The sequence below is a fragment of the Microtus pennsylvanicus genome, chromosome 5 (assembly GCF_037038515.1).
Source record: "Microtus pennsylvanicus isolate mMicPen1 chromosome 5, mMicPen1.hap1, whole genome shotgun sequence".
NCBI classification, from domain to species: Eukaryota; Metazoa; Chordata; class Mammalia; order Rodentia; family Cricetidae; genus Microtus; species Microtus pennsylvanicus.
Window position 1 is genome coordinate 25,570,150 of NC_134583.1, and position 9,342 is coordinate 25,579,491.

Here is a 9,342-nt window from a genome sequence, read left to right on the forward strand (position 1 = left end):
CCAATTGTCATTGGAAAGCCTTCATCCAGTGACTGAGGAGCAGATTCACAGCCAAACATTGGACCTAACTAGGGGAGTCTGACTAAAGAGAAGGAGGAGGGATTGTAGGTCAAGGACATTGAAGGAAAGCTCACAGAAATGACTAGTCTGGCTCATGGGAACTCAAAGAGTGTGAACCAACAACTAGGAATCCTGCATGTGACTGACCTAGGCCCTCTGCCTGTATGTGATACTTGTGTAGCTTGGTGTATTTGTGGGAATCCTGAAAACGGGAGTAGGGGCTGTCCTCGGTGCATTGACTGGTTTTGGGGGAAACATGTTCCTCATGCTGGATTGCCTTGCCCAGATTGGTCTTGGGGCAGCTAGATATGCCATGTTTTGCTGCTGCCCATGGGAGTGAACAGGGAGACAGGGCAGATTTAGGTGGGGGTAGGGGGTGGGGAAAGAGGAGGGAAGGGAGGCTGCAGTACGGATGGGAAAAACAAATAATTTTTTAAAAAAAGAATCTTGTGCTGAAGAAGAAAAGTCTGAAGCCGAGGGATGTGGGAATGAGGTGTTAGCCAGGGGAATAACTTGTCTCCTGGAGAAAGTGTCCAGAAGAAGCTTGGGTGAGACAACCATGGGCCACACTCTCGCAGGTTGCATAGTTGATCAGCTAATCTCTTGCTGTCCACTTAAGCCTTACCCTCAAATGAGAACAAAAGAGATGGCCTAGGGAAGAAGCATACCCCATATCTTTGTCCCTTTCCACAACACAGCCACACAGAAAAAATGTCCTTAATCTGCTTTTTCACTTTTAGTCTCATTTGATTGGCTGTTTGAGATGGGTGGCTGAGCCTGGCTTCTTGAGCACAGGTAGATACAGCAAGCTCAAAAGAAAACAGCTCTCGCTGCCCTGTTATGAGAGCTCCAACCAGGAGCTAACAACAGGAGCTTCAGTAGTCTGGACAGAAATTCCTGACCCTTTGCGCACTTATTGTCACATTTAGGAATGTGTTTTAAATCTTCATGGAGAAAGAAACCTGTTTTGATGACTGTCACCTGCTAACTAGAAAAGGGCCTGCACCTCTGCTCCAGTCTGTGGTTATTTTATTTTATTGTTTGTTCTAATCATCGCAGTCCATCAAACCAAGCCAAGCTTGTGTACTAACTACGTCTCAAGCAGGCACAAGCTCTGTCTAGATCATGATGCTGTCTGGCCTCTCGCAGTCCAACTGAACTTAACCATTTCCAATTAATGGTACGTCAGCCCCCACCCTTTATCCTGCCGACTTCTAGAGGCCTGATCAATCTAATCTCTGCACCTGTCTTTCCGTGCTGACCCATCCCATAGGTCTTTTTCCATGGCTGTATATGGTTTTGTTCTGCCCCAAACCTAGGCTTCTCCATCCACAAAGAGACCCACATTTAGACTTTTTATAGTACAATAGTCTCTCTTATGGACAGATTCTGCATCAGTAGATTCAGTTAACTGCAAAATAGACATACTCCAAAGAAAAGTATATAGACTTTCTTAGTTGTCATTTCCCAAACAATGTAGCATACACATCACTTGAGTTGTAATAGGTTTGCAGTGGTTTGAATGAGAATGTCCCCTGTAGGATCAAATGTTTGGATACATGGCCGCAGGTGGCAGAGCTGTTTGAGTAGGTTTATGAGATGTAGCATTATTTGATGGTCGGCAAGAGACCGGACTCTAGAGGGGTTCCCAGGTGTTTAAGGAGATGTTCCCAGCTTGTTCCTTGAGCAGCTGAGGAGAGGGCGCCTGAACTGGCCCTATACTACAGCCACTCTGATGAATATCGTGCATATCACCATAGAACCTTCATCTGGCGATGGATGGAGATAGAAACAGAGACCCACATTGGAGCACTGGACTGAGATCCCAAGGTCCAAATGAGGAGCAGAAGGAGAGAGAACATGGGCAAGGAAGTCAGAACCGAGAGGGGTGCACCCACCCACTGAGACGGTGGAGCTGATCTAATGGGAACTCACCAAGGCCAGCTGGACTGGGACTGATGGAGCATGGGATCAAACCGGACTCTCTGAACATGTCGGACAAGGAGGGCTGACTGAGAAGCCAAGGACAATGGCACTGGGTTTTGATTCTATTCCATGTACTGGCTTTGTGGGAACCTAGTCTATTTGGATCTTCATCTTCCTAGACCTGGATGGACGGGGGTAGTCCTTGGACTTACCACAGGGCAGGGAACCCTGACTGCTCTTTGGACTGGAGAAGAACAAGGAGAGGGAATGGGGGGAGGGGAGGGAAATGGGAGCAGGGAAGGAGGTGAAAATTTGTAATAATAATAATAAAGAACACTTTTTTAAAAAAGGAGATGTGGTATTGCTACAGAAAGTATGTCATTGGGGGCTGACTTTGAGAGTTTCAAAAACCCCATGCCAATCCCACTGTGCTTTTTGTGCTTGCTGCTTGTGGTTGGAGGTGTGGGCTCTCAGCTTGTTGTTCAAGCCACCTGCCTCCATGTTGCTATGTTTCTTCACTGAGACAGTGGTAGACACATGTCTCCAGAACTACACACTCCAAATAAACCCTGCATTCTATAAGTAACTGTGGCCATGGCATTTTATCATAGCAATAGAAAAGTAACTATGACACTAGACATCCAGAAAATCCAAAAATAAAGTACTATTGGTCAATATGTACAGGCCATAGGCAAATGTAACATCATTTTATTGGTGCATACATGGGGTTAAGTGTCTACGGGTATCCTGGAGACAACTCTTGTTGCTACTGAAGATGAGTATATCTCCAAATTCGATTACATTAACTGACCCAAAGTCCTCCAAAAGAATTGAAAATAGATATTTGTCATCCATCTTAAATACTTACTCTATTTGTAATGCATGGCTGTGGTATGCATCAAGAATTACTAGTTTCAATAGACCTTATAATTTTAGTGTGAGTGGTATGTCTGTCAGGTACCAAAGAACCTTAGAACAGATGGCTAACTGTGGTGCCTATTAGCATACCAAAGTGTCTGCTTGACCCCTTGGCATATAGGATACCTGTGGTTCTTCCCAGTACTTCTCACCCCATCCCCTACCCTAAACCTCTCCAGCCCAGGCTTTGCTTCCCTTCTCCCAACTTCTCTTTCCTACATAAAAATGCCTTTTTGGCTACATGTTCTCTTGGCTCTTGGTTGGCCTTTTTGTCCTCTTGGCCTTGGCTTTCTCCTCTTCCTCTCGCACTCCATCCTCTCTCTTCTCATGGCTTGGTCCAGTCTGGACAGATGCATTTGACTGTTCTTTCCTTCATATCTCCGCCAAAACCCTTCTCCTCAGCACACCTTGGAGAGGTCATGTCCTCCTTTTATTCCTTCTCTACATCACATTATGTATTCATAGGATACATCTCTAAATTTCCAAATGTAAACACAACATATATGACAGGGCTATGACCAGCTATGGCCGTTTCATCTTTTAACATGCCAGAAACTACACATGCCTGTCATCTGCCTTAACTATTATCATGAGCAGAGATTCCCCAGAACTTGGTACCCAAATACCACTTCAGAGATGAGTGAAAGGAGGCAAAAGAAGGGATTTGAGATGTGAGTTCATACTAAGGTTGTATGGGAGGATATAGAGACTGCATAATTTTCATAAGTTAAATGCATTGCTAGCTTAGCTTTACGTTAATTCATGTCTTAAAACCATCTATCGGTAATAATAGTTAATATGCTGGACTCGGACATTTTTGACTTCTGGTATCTGTAAACTAAAAACCTGTTCATGATGGGACAATGCTAAGAAGCAGTTAGCTTTTAGTCAAGTGTCAAAAGCCTAATTGACCTATTGAATAAGTAGACCATGCAGCTCTGGGTGTGGCACAGAGCAAGAGGCTAGACCATGCAGCTCTGGGTGTGTCACAGAGCAAGAGGCTAGACCATGCAGCTCTGGGTGTGGCACAGAGCAAGAGGCTAGACCATGCAGCTCTGGGTGTGGCACAGAGCAAGAGGCTAGACCATGCAGCTCTGGGTGTGTCACAGAGCAGGAGGCTAGACCACGCAGCTCTGGGTGTGTCACAGAGCAAGAGGCTAGACCATGCAGCTCTGGGTGTGGCACAGAGCAGGAGGCTAGACCGTGCAGCTCAGAGTATGTCACAGAGCAGGAGGCTAGACCATGCAGCTCTGGGTGTGGCACAGAGCAGGAGGCTAGACCATGCAGCTCAGAGTATGTCACAGAGCAAGAGGCTAGACCATGCAGCTCTGGGTGTGTCACAGAGCAGGAGACTGTTTGTTTCCTTGAGTAAGTCCGGTCTAGACAGGAACAAGGAGAGGTTTGATTGCTTCTCCTTCTACATGTCTCTTGGTCTTCTCTGACCCATAACCTTCCTTAAAAACTCCACAGCCTTTAATCCCAGCCCTCGGGAGGCAGAGGCAGGTGGATCTCTGTGAGTTCAAGACCAGCTTGCTCTCTGTAGAGTTCCAGGACAGGCTCCAAAGCTACAGAGAAACCCTGTCTTGAAAAGAGAAGAAAAAAAAACTCCATGTCTTTGGTACTATCTCATACATTCCTTCTCAAAGAAATGAAGGGTAAGCATCTTTGTTATTGTTTGTTTATAAAATTACTCTTGCTGGGAGTGGTGGTTCAAGCCTCTAACCTTAGGAGTTAGGAGGTGAGGGAAGAGAATCAAGAGTGCAAGGCCAACCACTACATAGACAATCTGAAGATAGCTTGGATTATATGAGACCTAGTCTCAAACACACCAACACCTTCAAAATTTAAAAAAAAAAATCCTATTCCCTGGTGTGGCAATTTACACCTCTCATTCCAAACACTGGAAAGGGGAATCAAGGCGAGTCTGAATCCACTTGGATTTAATATGTTCCTTTCAGGCCATACAAAACTACATACAGAGCCCTTGTCTCAAAAAAATAAACAACAACAAAAACCTACTACTAAATCAGATAAATTTCCAACAGAGAAATTACAAATGACCAGATTTCTCTAGCCCAGGCTCAGAGCTTTCTGTTATTATCTGGTTCCCTAAATTTCTGTATTATAATACTCAGGTTAATATATAATTTCAGAGTTTTCGTTGATTCTCAAGTGTATTCCAAATTAGGAGTCTTATAGCACAAAGGCAAGAGTCGGGTGTGCCTTGGACACTGAATGTTCCTTAAAAGATGACTTCTCCTGTCCCTGGAGCCTGGCTTCCTCTGCTTTGTTTTACTTTATCATGTATTTGGCAGTGATGTGAATGGAACCTGGAGCCCCCAATGGTGATGGGCAGGTGCTCTTCCACTGAGCTACACCCCCAAACCTGAACTTCTGTCTTGACTTCGATATTGTATTGAATTCATTTTTGTGAGATTCAAAAAAAAAAAAGCCTGACTAGAGGCTGTTGAGTTTTTCTATGTGTTTGTTTATTTTTGTGTTGCCTATCTGACAGCGATGGGGAAGAGACCCACCTTCCCTGGGCTCAGTGTCTGATGCTGACTTGATATAATAAACAGCAGGTAGCAGTAGAATTCCAAGGAGCAACGTGCTACTTTAAGCTGTCCCTCCAGAAGACTTTTCTTTCCAGAACAGTGAGGTACAAGCCCTTGTTTTTCACTTAGTGGCTTTCCAGACACGTGGTCTGAGGAGTTTTCTACCAGCTGACCCTTTAGGGACCCATTCCCCCCAAAATTTCCCTTGGATCCAATCATTTACCTACCTTAGATGATTCTAAGTTTCTTCTCCTGAATTTAGTCACATGACTCTTCAGAAAATATCTTCACAATCTCACGGTCAAGTGCAGACCTTCTTAGACTCAATGAGATACGTTGAAAATATATTTTCATTTGGAAATTTCTTCTGTATGATTACTGAAGTATTTTCCTTAGGAGAGCTTGTTATCAATAAATAAATTTAATACATTTTCTAAGAAATATAGTTAGGTAATAGGAACAGTAGTACAGGACACATCAAATTTATTTTGGAAAACCATTTAAGAAATATTTCTGGCGGGGGGGAACCCCATAGTTCTTTTTAAATGCTGAAGCACTTTATATTCACCCTTTGGCTTCCTTTAAATCTAGTTCCTAATCCCATAATTGAGTTCTTGGTGGTTTAAGCTGTTATCAGACATCTCTGGGATATTAGAACTCACTTCTGGTTCAAATGAAGCATAAGAAAAGCATGCTTGGTGCTGTCCTGAGAAAATAAGGTGTGCCAATTTAAATTCTCCTGGGGCCAATTAAAGGACTTGGAAATGACTGATTAGGAATGCTACTTAGTGACTGCCATGGGGATATTTACCTTATTTCTAAAAATCAAATACATGTGGCTATCAGACCCCACAGGAGATGTAGGGGCGGGGAGAAATGGTAGCTGAGGAGGCTGCTGTAGGTGTAAGTAGGTAAGCACACTGGCTTCCCTGCCACTCAGTGTTCTGCTGGCTGCTGAGGGATGCAATCCCTTCTCCAAAACACAAAACACAGACCATACAAGGGACCATTTTTTTTCATTTTTTGCTCTCATCTTTTCTTTTTTCTTTTCGGGTTTTGTTGTCACTGTTGCTGTTGGTTTTTTATTTGGCTGACTGACTTTTTGAGACAGGGCCTCACTATGTCGCCTTGGCTGGCTTGTAACTGGCTACATGCACTAGGCTGACTTCAGACTCACAGGGCTCTGCCTCTGAAAGGCCATTGCTTGAAGATTCACCTGAGTCACAGTGCAGCGCAAAAATAGGGAATTACTTCTACAACTGTGGGAAATTCTTCTAGCTAACACAAAGGCAGGAGGCCATAGGACGGTAAAGGAGGCTTCAGATGGATGACTCTACCGCTTTAAAATTCTTACAAACAGGATGCAAAGTGTTGAGCAAAGGACAGACTCATTAGTGAGATAAATTCTGGAAGCAGGAACTCATGTCTAGACCCTCCTTCTTACTAGACAATGTCCATAGCTCTTAGTATTTCTAAACCTCAATTCTCCTGTCTGTAAACGAGAGCTAAAATTAGGACCTCCCTCATCACTGTTTTGTGAGGCTTAAAATATCATCCAGAAAGCCTTGAGTTCCAAAATTATTAGTTATTTTAGTATATTAAAAACGTGGAAAAACAAACTGTCTTTTTTTGTGTGTGATTGATTGGGGCGGAAGGGGGTGGGTGGCTCAAACCAAAGAAGTTATCTTTATAACTTATGAAAATACGTCAGCTTTTGCAGGGCTTTCCTTAACAGGAGAAAATTGAAAGAAACTGAAATATAAAATCCCGGAAAGTCTTTTGGGAGAAAAGAATTGTGATAACTAATTTTGTTTTCAAAATAAATAAGAGCCAAGGTAATGAACCATGAGAGCGTATTGTCTTTGGAGCTCTGGCTTTAATATTGTAATGGATGGTATTAGAAGTAATTAAAGCATTAATTAGAAATCTGTATTGGTTCAAAGCAATGAAGAACGAAGCTACTTCAGCATTAGCTGCCGACATATTTACTTGACATCAAAGTTTTTGGTAAGTTATACCAGAGGGAACTACTTAGCATAAGAAAGGGTTAGCACCTGAATAGGACATAAGAGTGTCCTAATTTTTTTTAAAGAGAGATTTGTTGGAAAATACTTGTCAAATATGCCTTTAAATGCAAAAATATTGTGACTGTCCTTTCTGCAGATTCACCAGGGAACTTAGCCAATGGAAAAGAAGTTGTGGTTGTCAAAATAATAAGCAGACTATATTGTATAACTATCAAGAGAAAAAGAATCCATTTTCCATTATTTTGCAGTTTTTATTTTTTTTTTTTGCACGGCCTATTGTGAATGACTAAGGATGACTTTCACACGGGTATGTTAATAACAGCGATTTGTTGACTATCTTTTCAAAAGAATCTGAAGAAAATCAAAGTTTGAATTTAGCCTGTGGAGTTCACATAGGTTCCACAAAACAACCCCACATAGTTGCTTGTTTAAGAGAACAACTGAAAACATAACAACAATAAAGAAAATTCAGAACCACTAAATCTTCATAGTCAAGGGCAATTTTTCCCATCTGTAAGCTGTGCTTCTTGGTAAAGACTATCACAGCAGTGAGTTTATGTGGGCAGCTGTTTCCCATCTGCTTCTCACAGACTTCTGGACTGCCCACTTCCCAACACTGGTGAGCACAACGCGTGTATTATTTTCCTTTTATATGTATTTTTTTAAGTTTTCGTTTCTAAACACGGTCTGCTGTAGCCAATGCTATTCTTAAACTTGCTGTGTGGCAGAAGATAACTTTGAATTTTGATCACCCCACCCCCACCTCCCAAGTGTTGGGATTATTGATCTTCATTGCCATAGTCTTCATACATAGTAGGCAAACACTCTACCAACTGAACCAGAAGGCCCCGCTCCCAGACTGCCACACCTGAAGTAAAAAAGGAGGGTGTGTCAAAGAACCACATCTGCTTTTGAAGGACTGTGTTCTCAGCAGCTCAGCGTGCTCAGGAGAATTTGCAGGGTGCTCAATCAGGCCAATGGGGACGTGCTGTTGTTCGAGAAGTAACATCTGCATGTGCTATATGCAGGTGCTCTGCAATACTGCAATTTTTATTAAAGGATTAACTATCAGCTCAGTGGTGGCATATTCCTGTCCTTACCAGCATGTGAGAAGTAGAGCCAGGAGGATAAGGGGTTCAAGGTTATCCTCTGGTACATAGAGACTGGAGGAAGGGCTTCAGGAGATGCTACTTCAAACTCTCTCAATTTTTTCTCTCTCTCTCCCTCTCTCTCTCCCTCTTTCCCTCCCTCCCCTCACCCACTCTCACACCACATACAAAGTGACTTACCATGTCAGCACATGTGCTGAGTTGGCAAAGAAGAGACAAAGGAGTATCTGTCCCCCAACCTGTTAGGATTTGGAAACAAAGTCATTTGGGGACCTATGAGAAGGACATTCCCTACTCTGGTTTCAAATTCAGGACCCCCTGCCTCCACTTCCCAAGGTCACAGGAATGCCCTGTTTTATTCTCTTTGCCTTATACACACAATTCTCTGTTTCCTGCAGCCGTGAGGCTTGAACAGTTACTGGTTGGCCCATCAGTTTTTGTTCTTCTATTCATACGAAGCTCTGCTTCATTTTTTAAATTATTTCAGGCACATGTCTGAAAAGCTGTGAACTCTTTATTTTTTTAAATATGATACTGGATGAAAAGCTGCAAACCTTTGTTAATTTCCTACTCATTAAGCAAGAAACTGGGGCATAGTCTTGCCCTACATTCAAGCTGCCATATGACCCAGAGAAGGAAAAGCTGCAGTCCAGGATCTGATGCCCATTGCTTCAAAAGCCATCTACCTAGCGTTTATCTCTCTGATATATCCCCAAATCTCTATATTATGAAAAGAGTACAAGAAAG